At 46.6% G+C, this 15,311-nt stretch overlaps 8 non-coding genes across 8 annotated transcripts; all 8 read left to right on the forward strand.

Annotated features, from left to right (window-relative positions):
* The first annotated feature begins 5,260 nt into the window (after nucleotides 1-5,260).
* On the forward strand, nucleotides 5,261-5,333 carry TRNAF-GAA (transfer RNA phenylalanine (anticodon GAA)). The gene has a single exon. It is a non-coding gene; the product is annotated as a tRNA-Phe (tRNA).
* Nucleotides 5,334-7,018: 1,685 nt separating this feature from the next.
* On the forward strand, nucleotides 7,019-7,091 carry TRNAF-GAA (transfer RNA phenylalanine (anticodon GAA)). The gene has a single exon. It is a non-coding gene; the product is annotated as a tRNA-Phe (tRNA).
* Nucleotides 7,092-7,361: 270 nt separating this feature from the next.
* TRNAF-GAA (transfer RNA phenylalanine (anticodon GAA)) lies at nucleotides 7,362-7,434 on the forward strand. The gene has a single exon. It is a non-coding gene; the product is annotated as a tRNA-Phe (tRNA).
* A 671-nt stretch (nucleotides 7,435-8,105) lies between these two features.
* Nucleotides 8,106-8,178, forward strand: TRNAF-GAA (transfer RNA phenylalanine (anticodon GAA)). Its single transcript has one exon. It is a non-coding gene; the product is annotated as a tRNA-Phe (tRNA).
* A 1,616-nt stretch (nucleotides 8,179-9,794) lies between these two features.
* On the forward strand, nucleotides 9,795-9,867 carry TRNAF-GAA (transfer RNA phenylalanine (anticodon GAA)). The gene has a single exon. It is a non-coding gene; the product is annotated as a tRNA-Phe (tRNA).
* Nucleotides 9,868-11,545: 1,678 nt separating this feature from the next.
* Nucleotides 11,546-11,618, forward strand: TRNAF-GAA (transfer RNA phenylalanine (anticodon GAA)). The gene has a single exon. It is a non-coding gene; the product is annotated as a tRNA-Phe (tRNA).
* A 671-nt stretch (nucleotides 11,619-12,289) lies between these two features.
* Nucleotides 12,290-12,362, forward strand: TRNAF-GAA (transfer RNA phenylalanine (anticodon GAA)). The gene has a single exon. It is a non-coding gene; the product is annotated as a tRNA-Phe (tRNA).
* Nucleotides 12,363-14,722: 2,360 nt separating this feature from the next.
* TRNAF-GAA (transfer RNA phenylalanine (anticodon GAA)) lies at nucleotides 14,723-14,795 on the forward strand. Its single transcript has one exon. It is a non-coding gene; the product is annotated as a tRNA-Phe (tRNA).
* Nucleotides 14,796-15,311: the final 516 nt, after the last annotated feature.

Raw genomic sequence — 15,311 nt, forward strand, 5'->3', positions numbered from 1 at the left:
AGACTTTTAGAGTCAGGTCCCAGAGGGAGGTATCTTCCAGAGGGGAGAATGGTTCTCCGGATAGAATTTGCAGGACAGTTGATAGGTCCCATGTTGGAAATGAAGGCTTTCTGGGAGGCCTTAGCTTCAGGCATGCTTTCTGGAACTGAACTACAAGAGGGTTGAGCGCCCATCTAACCCCTGTCAGAGCAGAGATGGCAGAGACTTGAACCTTTAGGGTGCTAGATCTAAGGCCTTTGTCTAGGCCTGACTGTAGAAACTCAAGCACTTGTATTGCTGATGGGGAAGACGGATCCCAACCTTGTTCCTGAGCAAAGGAAGAGAACTTCCCCCAGACTCTCTCATAGGTGTAATTCGTGGAAGATTTCCTGGCTAAAAGCAGGGTTTCGACTACCTTCTGTGAACAGCCCTGATCTAGGAACCTAGACCTTTCAGTCTCCAGGCCGCTAGGTGCAATCTCTCTGGATTCGGATGCAACAGCTGGCCCTGGGTTAGTAGATCCGCTGTCACCGGAAGAGGAATTGGATCCGCTGTGCTCAGTTGCAGGAGGGTGGTGAACCAAGGCCTCCGTGGCCAGAAGGGAATCACAGCCAGTACTAGAGCTGCTGAGTGTTTGAGCCTCAGAAGGAACTTGGCAATCAGTGGCGTTGGTGGAAAAATATAACCTAGGCGAAAGTTCCAGGTATGCTGGAGACAATCCGTTCCCTCCGCTGAGGGGAAGGGGTTCCTCGACAGAAACCTTTGACATTTTCTGTTTTCTGGTGTTGCTGCGAGGTCTATGTCTGGATGACCCCATGCCTGGCATATGAGGGCGAAGGCCTGCGGGCTTAGACACCACTCGTTGTTGGAAACGAATGTTCTGCTGAGAGAGTCCGCCAGTTCGTTCTGAATTCCCGGAATATACGTCGCCTTCAGGTCCTGCAGATTCAGTTGAGCCCACTGTATCACCGGACCAACTTCCCGCATCATGGAGATGCTCTTGGTACCCCCCTGCCTGTTGATGTAGGCCACAGCCACTCGGTTGTCCATTTGGATCAGGACCTGTTTCCCTCTCAGAAGAGAGCTGAACGCCAAGAGAGCTTGGAAGGCTGCCTTCATCTCTAGGACGTTTGACACAACATCTCTGGTTCTGAAGTGCCAGCGGCCCTGAGCTGCATAATGTAGGTAGTGTGCCCCCCATCCCTCCAGACTGGCGTCCGAAGTCACTACCTCCTGATGGAGAGTGACTATCTGTTTGCATCTGCTGAGGTTGCCGGGGTGGATCCACCACCGTAGAGATAGTCTGGCTTCTTCCGAGATGCGAATCGGTTGGGACATGGACCATCCGTCCCACTGGCACAGGAAGGAGGCTTGCAGAGGTCTGGTATTCCATTGCGCCCACCTGACCATTGGAATGGTTGCTGATAAGGACCCCAGCAGGCTGAGGTATGCTCTGGCCGGTAAGTATGATGCTGGAACCACATCTTTCACCTTCTGAATTAGTAGGGACAACTTCTCCCTCGGTAGTTCTACCGTGTTGGCCCGGGTATCCAGCTCGGCTCCCAGGAAGACCATCCTTTGGGTAGGCTGAATGTTGCTCTTCTGCCAGTTGATCATCCAGCCCAGACTCGTTAGGGTGGAAACTAAGATCTCGCGATGTTGCACGAGTGATTCCTGGCTGTTTGAGAGGAGAATGTCGTCCAGGTAATGGTGGACCCTTAGACCCTTCTCCCTCAACAAGGCTATTACTGGCAGCAGAACCTTTGTAAATGTTCTGGGTGCCGTAGAGATCCCGAAAGGGAGGCTTCGAAATTGAAAGTGTTCCTGGCCCACCGAGAACCGTAGGAACCTCTGGAATGCCGTGTGAATTGGAATGTGTAGGTAGGCATCCTGGAGATCTATGGAGAGCATCCAGTCTCCCAAGTTTATGGCCTGGAGGATAGACTGCAGGCTTTCCATCCTGAACGACTCCACTTTGATGGACCTGTTGAGTTTCTTCAGGTCTAGAACCGGCCGAAAGTCCCCTGACTTCTTCTTGACGAGGAATAGTGGAGAATAGAATCCTCTGCCTCGTTGTGTTGGCGGAACCTCTGTTATCGCTTTCTTTTGAAGCAGCTCTAGGATATAGGTTAGAAGGGATAACCTCTTCTCTCCGGGAGGAGGAATACGGGTTGGGTAGAAATGATCTCTTGGAGGTCGATTTTTGAAGGCCCATCTGTGGCCGAAACTGACGGTGGCCAGGGTCCAGGTATCGTGTATGGTTTCCGTCCAAACCAGCCTGAAACTGAAAAGCCTTGCTCCCACTACTGCTGGCCGGACGGGCGCACCTTCAAAAAGGCTTCTGGTCACTGGGAGCGGAGGTCTTAGGTTTTTGGAACTTCATAAAGGAGGTTTGAGGGTTCTTCCAGTTCCTTCTATACTCCTTCCCTGGTCTGTACGCTTTCGCGTCTCTATACCTTTCTGGGAGATTCCGCTTAAAAGGAGGAGGTCTCTGTTTGGGCCTCCTATCTGAGGGAATGAGCCCGGATTTTCCACCAGTTACTTTGGAGATGGCCGTATCTAATTTTGTCCCGAAAAGGTGCTCACCGTCAAACGGAATACGGCACCAGTTGGACTTGGATGCCGGATCCGCCGTCCAGGGCTTCAGCCACAAGGCTCTTCTGGCCATCACTGAGGCCAACATAGACTTTGAAGCAGACCTGATAGTGTCAACTGAGGCCTCAGCCACGAAATCACCAGCCGGGCTTAACTCTTGTAATGCCTTCACAATTTTCTCTTGGTCTGCCCCCTCTAATACCAGCTTCTCCGTGTTTGAGGACCAACTCGAGATGGCCCTTCCTACTGCCGCGAGTGCTATCGCAGGCCTGCATGCACCTCCGGCCGAAAGGTAAGCCCGCTTGAGATCCGTGTCGATCTTCCGGTCAAGAACGTCTCTAAACGTAACCGCATCCTCTAGCGGGAGGGTAACATGCCTGGCAAGGCGCATTAAGGATGCGTCCACTACCGGAGGGGGTACCAGAGGGTTCACTTTAGGTTCCTTGAGTGGGTACAGTTTCTGGAGTCTGTTATTCAGACTAGATTTTTTCTCTGGCCTCTGCCACTCTTCTTTGATTAAATCCTCCAGTTCATCAATGAACGGAAAGGTTTCAGGCTCCTTTTTAAGCTGCGGAAAATATTTTCTCTGCTTTGGCTGGACATCCTGGGGTTCCTCCCATCCTATTGCCTCCTTGACCGATTTAACAAACGGTTCTATGAGGCCAAAGTCGAATCCTGCCGACACCTCCAGGCCTTCATTATCAGATAGGGAGTCTTGCTCCTTTGATGTGCTGGCCCGGGCTGGAGAGGTAATGGTGGAAAGATCCACATCCGGTATTGAGGCCTGAGGGGCTGAGTCCCCGACTTCTGAGGCTCTCTCTCTCGTGGCCTCTTCTAGGCATCTCTGACAGACCAATTTACCCGGAAGCGCCGCCGCACCACAGATCCAGCATGCGTTTCCAGCAGGACGGGCATGGCGTGCAGGGGAGCGGTGCCTACGTGAGGACGACCTTCTGTGGCGGGATCGACCATGCCGAGAACGTGATCTGGAGCGGCTTCTTCTGCGACTTCCTCTTGAGCGGCTTCGTCTGTGTCTAGAGCGACTTCTCCTGCGTGAGGATTCTCTATGTCTTGACGCAGACGTTCCTGAGGACCTGGTAGGGCTGACCAATTTAGGTAGCGTTAGAAGTGCTCTCTTTTTCAATCTTCTTACTTACCCACTTCTTCCCCCCCTTACCTAGTCGGCTGGCGGTGATCTGCTGGGGCAGCGGTCTCCATGGTGAATAGGTTGGAAACCTGCAAGGAAAAAGATAAGCAGCAATGTAGAAGCTGACTCAGCTGGACGGTGGGGGGGGGGGGGGGGGGAGGGGGGGGGTTAAGACCCACCTTGTAGAGCGTTTTCTCTTGCTGTGGATCGCAGGGCAGGCTTTCTATAGCGTGCAGAAACCATCAGCAGCTTCCACAGCAATGCTGTGGTTTTTAAATCTGCTGCCATTAGCGTCGGACGCCCGCGCATGCGCAGTAGCGCCGCGAGGCGCCCGGCGCCATCTTGGAGACTGGAAAACAGCTCAGCAGCGCCTAGAGAGCCGTACTGCGCATGCGCGAGGACGCCGAGAACGCTCGGCGGTCCCCCACAGCACTGCATGGACCACAGAGCCCAGCAGGACACCCCAGGTATGCCGGAAAGGGAGAGGGGAAGAGGGGGGGGAACATGGAGACCGCTGCACACAATGAAGCCTGTTTAAGGCTTACTTTCTTGAGGCCATATAGATGGTTCCCTGGCCAATCCTCCAGCAAGCCTGTTTAAGGCTTTTGCGGGCTGTTTGCACTTGAAGCCTGTTTAAGGCTTGTCTTCTGGCAACAGTTTAAGATGAGATGAGTGCCCCTGAGACCACCAGAGTGGGGCTCCTTCCATTTAGCTCATTTAGAGGCTGTACAAGAAGGACTTCCACCCAGGAGAGGCTAGAACCTGGCTGGGGCGAAGCGGTAAGGGGGTGCTGATCCGTGCGTCCTGACAGGTGAGGAAAAATAAGAGAATACTGGGGCAGGTGCCTGCTCTCTAATTTATAGCTATGTGGTCCTATCAGGTTGTGGAGGCGGAGTCACAACCCAACGTGTATGCTGCCATGATGCGACAGGAAACACTGGTTTAGAGCAGATTAGGGTCTCGGGGGCAGCTGAAACTCAATTGTGCAGCATCCCGCAGTTTATGCTTTTCTCAGTCAATGTGCAAGGACATGTCAAAAGATTGTACACCAATACTCATAGCGCTGCAGAACCTCAGGAAATAAAGTCCAGCATGTTGCATTTTTGAAGCCCTCACCTGCAATATACCAATGAAACCGGTGGGAACAAGACCTAGCCGGCTTTGAAAGATAGTAAAAGTCATGACAATCCCAAAGCTAGCCTTAGACAACTTGATGAAAGCAAGTAGAACTTTTTTGATGTGTAGTCCTTAGAAACTGAAAGTAAACAGCAGAGGAGAAACTGCAAATTATGCTGGAAATCCAGGAAGTTCTGGAAATAGACGGCCAGCAGACAGGCAACAATCACAACATGAAAGGAGATTTTTGAACCGAGCTTATATTTGATTGTCAAAAATAACTATTGTTTTTACTGCGGGTACAATGCTGATGTTATAAAATAGAAGTGAATGCTGTGACTATAAATCTCCTTTAAGGGCTCTATGATGCCTTCGTGTCGACGCATGGTGCCACGTGACTTCTGGCCACACAAACTGCAGAGTGCCAAAATAGCTCAGTTGGGAGAGCGTTAGTCTGAAGATCTAAAGGTCCCTGGTTCGATCCCGGGTTTCGGCAAGCGTTGTAGTTTTAACAAAGATCCCACTACGTGTGATTGTCTATCCTGTTAATCAGGCTAGTGCGTGTTTGATTCTTTCGCTTCCCATGTGCCTGTTGGTCATAACAGAGTGGTTGCTTAGTTTCACCTGGAACAAAGTCAAGGATCTTGCTGCCTGTTTTCTTTTCCGGCAACATGCAACGACATCAAAAAATTTCACTCATCAATAGCATCCCTTCACACCAGCACATGGTACCCCTCAATTGTAGGCAACAGTTAGCACAACAGGCCGAAATAGCTCAGTTGGGAGGGCGTTAGACTGAAGATCTAAAGATCCCGGCTTTCGGCAAGCATTGTAGTTTTAACAAAGATCCCACTATGTGTGATTGTTTGTCTATCCTGTTAATCAGGCTAGTGCGTGTTTGATTCTTTCGCTTCCCATGTGCCTGTTGGTCATAACAGAGTGGTTGCTTAGTTTCATCTGGAACAAAGTCAAGGATCTTGCTGCCTGTTTTCTTTTCCGGCAACATGCAACGACATAAAAATTTCACTCATCAATAGCATCCCTTCACACCAGCACGTGATACCCCACAATTGTAGGCAACAGTTAGCACAACAGGCTGAAACAGCTCAGTTGGGAGAGCGTTAGAATGAAGATCTAAAGGTCCCTGGTTCGATCCCGGGTTTCGGCAAGCATTGTAGTTTTAACAAAGATCCCACTACGTGCGATTGTTTATCTATCCTGTTAATCAGGCTAGTGCGTGTTTGATTCTTCACTTCCCATGTGCCTGTTGGTCATAACAGAGTGGTTGCTTAGTTTCACCTGGAACAAAGTAAAGGATATTGCTGCCTGTTTTCTTTTCCGGCAACATGCAACGACATAAAAATTTCACTCATCAATAGCATCCCTTCACACCAGCACATGGTACCCCACAATTGTAGGCAACAGTTAGCACAACAGGCTAAAATAGCTCAGTTTGGCGAGCGTTAGATTGAAGATCTAAAGGTCCTTGGTTCGATCCCGTGTTTTGGCAACTGCACATGCTTGTTTTGGTGTACCGCTTCCTGACAAGAAAAGGAAGACCAAGGGGAAGGTTTAGAAAGTTGTTTAGAGCAGATTAGGGTCTCGGGGGCAGCTGAAACTCAATTGTGCAGCATCCCGCAGTTTATGCTTTTCTCAGTCAATGTGCAAGGACATGTCAAAAGATTGTACACCAATACTCATAGCGCTGCAGAACCTCAGGAAATAAAGTCCAGCATGTTGCATTTTTGAAGCCCTCACCTGCAATATACCAATGAAACCGGTGGGAACAAGACCTAGCCGGCTTTGAAAGATAGTAAAAGTCATGACAATCCCAAAGCTAGCCTTAGACAACTTGATGAAAGCAAGTAGAACTTTTTTGATGTGTAGTCCTTAGAAACTGAAAGTAAACAGCAGAGGAGAAACTGCAAATTATGCTGGAAATCCAGGAAGTTCTGGAAATAGACGGCCAGCAGACAGGCAACAATCACAACATGAAAGGAGATTTTTGAACCGAGCTTATATTTGATTGTCAAAAATAACTATTGTTTTTACTGCGGGTACAATGCTGATGTTATAAAATAGAAGTGAATGCTGTGACTATAAATCTCCTTTAAGGGCTCTATGATGCCTTCGTGTCGACGCATGGTGCCACATGACTTCTGGCCACACAAACTGCAGTGTGCCAAAATAGCTCAGTTGGGAGAGCGTTAGACTGAAGATCTAAAGGTCCCTGGTTCGATCCCGGGTTTCGGCAAGCATTGTAGTTTTAACAAAGATCCCACTACGTGCGATTGTTTATCTATCCTGTTAATCAGGCTAGTGCGTGTTTGATTCTTTCGCTTACCATGTGCCTGTTGGTCATAACAGAGTGGTTGCTTAGTTTCACCTGGAACAAAGTCAAGGATCTTGCTGCCTGTTTTCTTTTCCGGCAACATGCAACGACATAAAAATTTCACTCATTAATAGCATCCCTGCACACCAGCACATGGTACCTCACAATTGTAGGCAACCGTTAGCACAACAGGCCGAAATAGCTCAGTTGGGAGAGCGTTAGACTGAAGATCTAAAGGTCCCTGGTTCGATCCCGGGTTTCGGCAACTGGACATGCTTGTTTTGGTGTACCGCTTCCTGACAAGAAAAGGAAGACCAAGGGGAAGGTTTAGAAAGTTGTTTAGAGCAGATTAGGGTCTCGGGGGCAGCTGAAACTCAATTGTGCAGCATCCCGCAGTTTATGCTTTTCTCAGTCAATGTGCAAGGACATGTCAAAAGATTGTACACCAATACTCATAGCGCTGCAGAACCTCAGGAAATAAAGTCCAGCATGTTGCATTTTTGAAGCCCTCACCTGCAATATACCAATGAAACCGGTGGGAACAAGACCTAGCCGGCTTTGAAAGATAGTAAAAGTCATGACAATCCCAAAGCTAGCCTTAGACAACTTGATGAAAGCAAGTAGAACTTTTTTGATGTGTAGTCCTTAGAAACTGAAAGTAAACAGCAGAGGAGAAACTGCAAATTATGCTGGAAATCCAGGAAGTTCTGGAAATAGACAGCCAGCAGACAGGCAACAATCACAACATGAAAGGAGATTTTTGAACCGAGCTTATATTTGATTGTCAAAAATAACTATTGTTTTTACTGCGGGTACAATGCTGATGTTATAAAATAGAAGTGAATGCTGTGACTATAAATCTCCTTTAAGGGCTCTATGATGCCTTCGTGTCGACGCATGGTGCCACGTGACTTCTGGCCACACAAACTGCAGAGTGCCAAAATAGCTCAGTTGGGAGAGCGTTAGACTGAAGATCTAAAGGTCCCTGGTTCGATCCCGGGTTTCGGCAAGCGTTGTAGTTTTAACAAAGATCCCACTACGTGTGATTGTCTATCCTGTTAATCAGGCTACTGCGTGTTTGATTCTTTCGCTTCCCATGTGCCTGTTGGTCATAACAGAGTGGTTGCTTAGTTTCACCTGGAACAAAGTCAAGGATCTTGCTGCCTGTTTTCTTTTCCGGCAACATGCAACGACATCAAAAAATTTCACTCATCAATAGCATCCCTTCACACCAGCACATGGTACCCCTCAATTGTAGGCAACAGTTAGCACAACAGGCCGAAATAGCTCAGTTGGGAGAGCGTTAGACTGAAGATCTAAAGATCCCGGCTTTCGGCAAGCATTGTAGTTTTAACAAAGATCCCACTATGTGTGATTGTTTGTCTATCCTGTTAATCAGGCTAGTGCGTGTTTGATTCTTTCGCTTCCCATGTGCCTGTTGGTCATAACAGAGTGGTTGCTTAGTTTCATCTGGAACAAAGTCAAGGATCTTGCTGCCTGTTTTCTTTTCCGGCAACATGCAACGACATAAAAATTTCACTCATCAATAGCATCCCTTCACACCAGCACATGATACCCCACAATTGTAGGCAACAGCTAGCACAACAGGTTGAAACAGCTCAGTTGGGAGAGCGTTAGACTGAAGATCTAAAGGTCCCTGGATCGATCCCAGGTTTCGGCAAGCATTGTAGTTTTAACAAAGATCCCACTACGTGTGATTGTTTATCTATCCTGTTAATCAGGCTAGTGCGTGTTTGATTCTTTCGCTTACCATGTGCCTGTTGGTCATAACAGAGTGGTTGCTTAGTTTCACCTGGAACAAAGTCAAGGATCTTGCTGCCTGTTTTCTTTTCCGGCAACATGCAACGACATAAAAATTTCACTCATCAATAGCATCCCTGCACACCAGCACATGGTACCTCACAATTGTAGACAACAGTTAGCACCACTGGCCGAAATAGCTCAGTTGGGAGAGCGTTAGACTGAAGATCTAAAGATCCCGGCTTTCGGCAAGCATTGTAGTTTTAACAAAGATCCCACTATGTGTGATTGTTTGTCTATCCTGTTAATCAGGCTAGTGCGTGTTTGATTCTTTCGCTTCCCATGTGCCTGTTGGTCATAACAGAGTGGTTGCTTAGTTTCATCTGGAACAAAGTCAAGGATCTTGCTGCCTGTTTTCTTTTCCGGCAACATGCAACGACATAAAAATTTCACTCATCAATAGCATCCCTTCACACCAGCACATGATACCCCACAATTGTAGGCAACAGTTAGCACAACAGGCTGAAACAGATCAGTTGGGAGAGCGTTAGGCTGAAGATCTCAAGGTCCCTGGTTCGATCCTGGGTTTCGGCAAGCATTGGAGTTTTAACAAAGATCCCACTACGTGCGATTGTTTATCTATCCTGTTAATCAGGCTAGTGCGTGTTTGATTCTTTCGCTTACCATGTGCCTGTTGGTCATAACAGAGTGGTTGCTTAGTTTCACCTGGAACAAAGTCAAGGATCTTGCTGCCTGTTTTTTTTTCCGGCAACATGCAACGACATAAAAATTTCACTCATCAATAGCATCCCTGCACACCAGCACATGGTACCTCACAATTGTAGGCAACAGTTAGCTCAACAGGCTGAAATAGCTCAGTTGGGAGAGCGTTAGACTGAAGATCTAAAGGTCCCTGGTTCGATCCCGGGTTTCAGCAACTGGACATGCTTGTTTTGGTGTACCGCTTCCTGACAAGAAAAGGAAGACCAAGGGGAAGGTTTAGAAAGTTGTTTAGAGCAGATTAGGGTCTCGGGGGCAGCTGAAACTCAATTGTGCAGCATCCCGCAGTTTATGCTTTTCTCAGTCAATGTGCAAGGACATGTCAAAAGGTTGTACACCAATACTCATAGCGCTGCAGAACCTCAGGAAATAAAGTCCAGCATGTTGCATTTTTGAAGCCCTCACCTGCAATATACCAATGAAACCGGTGGGAACAAGACCTAGCCGGCTTTGAAAGATAGTAAAAGTCATGACAATCCCAAAGCTAGCCTTAGACAACTTGATGAAAGCAAGTAGAACTTTTTTGATGTGTAGTCCTTAGAAACTGAAAGTAAACAGCAGAGGAGAAACTGCAAATTATGCTGGAAATCCAGGAAGTTCTGGAAATAGACGGCCAGCAGACAGGCAACAATCACAACATGAAAGGAGATTTTTGAACCGAGCTTATATTTGATTGTCAAAAATAACTATTGTTTTTACTGCGGGTACAATGCTGATGTTATAAAATAGAAGTGAATGCTGTGACTATAAATCTCCTTTAAGGGCTCTATGATGCCTTCGTGTCGACGCATGGTGCCACGTGACTTCTGGCCACACAAACTGCAGAGTGCCAAAATAGCTCAGTTGGGAGAGCGTTAGTCTAAAGGTCCCTGGTTCGATCCCGGGTTTTGGCAAGCGTTGTAGTTTTAACAAAGATCCCACTACGTGTGATTGTCTATCCTGTTAATCAGGCTACTGCGTGTTTGATTCTTTCGCTTCCCATGTGCCTGTTGGTCATAACAGAGTGGTTGCTTAGTTTCACCTGGAACAAAGTCAAGGATCTTGCTGCCTGTTTTCTTTTCCGGCAACATGCAACGACATCAAAAAATTTCACTCATCAATAGCATCCCTTCACACCAGCACATGGTACCCCTCAATTGTAGGCAACAGTTAGCACAACAGGCCGAAATAGCTCAGTTGGGAGAGCGTTAGACTGAAGATCTAAAGATCCCGGCTTTCGGCAAGCATTGTAGTTTTAACAAAGATCCCACTATGTGTGATTGTTTGTCTATCCTGTTAATCAGGCTAGTGCGTGTTTGATTCTTTCGCTTCCCATGTGCCTGTTGGTCATAACAGAGTGGTTGCTTAGTTTCATCTGGAACAAAGTCAAGGATCTTGCTGCCTGTTTTCTTTTCCGGCAACATGCAACGACATAAAAATTTCACTCATCAATAGCATCCCTTCACACCAGCACATGATACCCCACAATTGTAGGCAACAGCTAGCACAACAGGTTGAAACAGCTCAGTTGGGAGAGCGTTAGACTGAAGATCTAAAGGTCCCTGGTTCGATCCCAGGTTTCGGCAAGCATTGTAGTTTTAACAAAGATCCCACTACGTGTGAATGTTTATCTATCCTGTTAATCAGGCTAGTGCGTGTTTGATTCTTTCGCTTACCATGTGCCTGTTGGTCATAACAGAGTGGTTGCTTAGTTTCACCTGGAACAAAGTCAAGGATCTTGCTGCCTGTTTTCTTTTCCGGCAACATGCAACGACATAAAAATTTCACTCATCAATAGCATCCCTGCACACCAGCACATGGTACCTCACAATTGTAGGCAGCAGTTAGCATAACAGGCCGAAATAGCTCAGTTGGGAGAGCGTTAGACTGAAGATCTAAAGGTCCCTGGTTAGATCCTGGGTTTCGGCAATTGGACATGCTTGTTTTGGTGTACCGCTTCCTGACAAGAAAAGGAAGACCAAGGGGAAAGTTTAGAAAGTTGTTTAGAGCAGATTAGGGTCTCGGGGGCAGCTGAAACTCAATTGTGCAGCATCCCGCAGTTTATGCTTTTCTCAGTCAATGTGCAAGGACATGTCAAAAGATTGTACACCAATACTCATAGCGCTGCAGAACCTCAGGAAATAAAGTCCAGCATGTTGCATTTTTGAAGCCCTCACCTGCAATATACCAATGAAACCGGTGGGAACAAGACCTAGCCGGCTTTGAAAGATAGTAAAAGTCATGACAATCCCAAAGCTAGCCTTAGACAACTTGATGAAAGAAAGTAGAACTTTTTTGATGTGTAGTCCTTAGAAACTGAAAGTAAACAGCAGAGGAGAAACTGCAAATTATGCTGGAAATCCAGGAAGTTCTGGAAATAGACGGCCAGCAGACAGGCAACAATCACAACATGAAAGGAGATTTTTGAACCGAGCTTATATTTGATTGTCAAAAATAACTATTGTTTTTACTGCGGGTACAATGCTGATGTTATAAAATAGAAGTGAATGCTGTGACTATAAATCTCCTTTAAGGGCTCTATGATGCCTTCGTGTCGACGCATGGTGCCACGTGACTTCTGGCCACACAAACTGCAGAGTGCCAAAATAGCTCAGTTGGGAGAGCGTTAGACTGAAGATCTAAAGGTCCCTGGTTCGATCCTGGGTTTCGGCAAGCGTTGTAGTTTTAACAAAGATCCCACTACGTGTGATTGTCTATCCTGTTAATCAGGCTAGTGCGTGTTTGATTCTTTCGCTTCCCATGTGCCTGTTGGTCATAACAGAGTGGTTGCTTAGTTTCATCTGGAACAAAGTCAAGGATCTTGCTGCCTTTTTTCTTTTCCGGCAACATGCAACGACATAAAAATTTCACTCATCAATAGCATCCCTTCACACCAGCACATGGTACCCCACAATTGTAGGCAACAATTAGCACAACAGGCTGAAATAGCTCAGTTGGGAGAGCGTTAGCCTGAAGATCTAAAGGTCCCTGTTTCGATCCTGGGTTTTGGCAAGCGTTGTAGTTTTAACAAAGATCCCACTACATGTGATTGTTTGTCTATCCTGTTAATCAGGCTAGTGCGTGTTTGATTCTTTCGCTTCCCATGTGCCTGTTGGTCATAACAGAGTGGTTGCTTAGTTTCACCTGGAACAAAGTCAAGGATCTTGCTGCCTGTTTTCTTTTCCGGCAACATGCAACGACATCAAAAAATTTCACTCATCAATAACATCCCTTCACACCAGCACATGGTACCCCTCAATTGTAGGCAACAGTTAGCACAACAGGCCAAAATAGCTCAGTTGGGAGAGCATTAGACTGAAGATCTAAAGATCCCGGCTTTCGGCAAGCATTGTAGTTTTAACAAAGATCCCACTACGTGTGATTGTTTGTCTATCCTGTTAATCAGGCTAGTGCGTGTTTGATTCTTTCGCTTCCCATGTGCCTGTTGGTCATAACAGAGTGGTTGCTTAGTTTCACCTGGAACAAAGTCAAGGATCTTGCTGCCTGTTTTCTTTTCCGGCAACATGCAACAACATAAAAATTTCACTCATCAATAGCATCCCTTCACACCAGCACATGGTACCCCACAATTGTAGGCAACAGTTAGCACGACAGGCCGAAATAGCTCAGTTGGGAGAGCGTTAGACTGAAGATCTAAAGGTCCCGGGTTTCGGCAAGCGTTGTAGTTTTAACAAAGATCCCACTACGTGTGATTGTTTGTCTATCCTGTTAATCAGGCTAGTGCGTGTTTGATTCTTTCACTTCCCATGTGCCTGTTGGTCATAACAGAGTGGTTGCTTAGTTTCACCTGGAACAAAGTCAAGGATCTTGCTGCCTGTTTTCATTTCCGGCAACATGCAACGACATAAAAATTTCACTCATCAATAGCATCCCTTCACACCAGCACATGGTACCCCACAATTGTAGGCAACAGTTAGCACAACAGGCTGAAATAGCTCAGTTGGGCGAGCGTTAGACTGAAGATCTAAAGGTCCCTGGTTCGATCCTGGATTTTGGCAACTGCACATGCTTGTTTTGGTGTACTGCTTCCTGAAAAGAAAAGGAAGACCAAGGGGAATGTTTAGAAAGTTGTTTAGAGCAGATTAGGGTCTCGGGGGCAGCTGAAACGCAATTGTGCAGCATTGCGCAGTTTATGCTTTTCTCAGTCAATGTGCAAGGACATGTCAGAAGATTGTACACCAATACTGATAGCGCTGCAGAACCTCAGGAAATAAAGTCCAGCATGTTGCATTTTTGCAGCCCTCACCTGCAATATACCAATGAAACTGGTGGGAACAAGACCTAGCCGGCTTTGAAAGATAGTAAAAGTCATGACAATGCCAAAGTTAGCCTTAGACAACTTGATGAAAGCAAGTAGAACTTTTTTGATGTGTAGTCCTTAGAAACTGAAAGTAAACAGCAGAGGAGAAACTGCAAATTATGCTTGAAATCCAGGAAGTTGTGGAAATAGACGGCCAGCAGACAGGCAACAATCACAACATGAAAGGAGATTTTTGAACCGAGCTTATATTTGATTGTCAAAAATAACTATTGTTTTTACTGCGGGTACAATGCTGATGTTATAAAATAGAAGTGAATGCTGTGACTATAAATCTCCTTTAAGGGCTCTATGATGCCTTCGTGTCGACGCATGGTGCCACGTGACTTCTGGCCACACAAACTGCAGAGTGCCAAAATAGCTCAGTTGGGAGAGCGTTAGACTGAAGATCTAAAGGTCCCTGGTTCGATCCTGGGATTCGGCAAGCATTGTAGTTTTAACAAAGATCCCACTATGTGTGATTGTTTGTCTATCCTGTTAATCAGGCTAGTGCGTGTTTGATTCTTTCGCTTCCCATGTACCTGTTGGTCATAACAGAGTGGTTGCTTAGTTTCATCTGGAACAAAGTCAAGGATCTTGCTGCCTTTTTTCTTTTCCGGCAACATGCAACGACATAAAAATTTCACTCATCAATAGCATCCCTTCACACCAGCACATGGTACCCCACAATTGTAGGCAACATTTAGCACAACAGGCCGAAATAGCTCAGTTGGGAGAGCGTTAGACTGAAGATCTAAAGGTCCCTGGTTCGATCCCGGGTTTCGGCAACTGGACATGCTTGTTTTGGTGTACCGCTTCCTGACAAGAAAAGGAAGACAAAGGGGTAGGTTTAGAAAGTTGTTTAGAGCAGATTAGGGTCTCGGGGGCTGCTGAAACTCAATTGTGCAGCATCCCGCAGTTTATGCTTTTCTCAGTCAATGTGCAAGGACATGTCAAAAGATTGTACACCAATACTCATAGTGCTGCAGAACCTCAGGAAATAAAGTCCAGCATGTTGCATTTTTGAAGCCCTCACCTGCAATATACCAATGAAACCGGTGGGAACAAGACCTAGCCGGCTTTGAAAGATAGTAAAAGTCATGACAATCCCAAAGCTAGCCTTAGACAACTTGATGAAAGCAAGTAGAACTTTTTTGATGTGTAGTCCTTAGAAACTGAAAGTAAACAGCAGAGGAGAAACTGCAAATTATGCTGGAAATCCAGGAAGTTCTGGAAATAGACGGCCAGCAGACAGGCAACAATCACAACATGAAAGGAGATTTTTGAACCGAGCTTATATTTGA

The sequence above is a fragment of the Aquarana catesbeiana genome, linkage group LG04 (assembly GCF_042186555.1).
Source record: "Aquarana catesbeiana isolate 2022-GZ linkage group LG04, ASM4218655v1, whole genome shotgun sequence".
NCBI classification, from domain to species: Eukaryota; Metazoa; Chordata; class Amphibia; order Anura; family Ranidae; genus Aquarana; species Aquarana catesbeiana.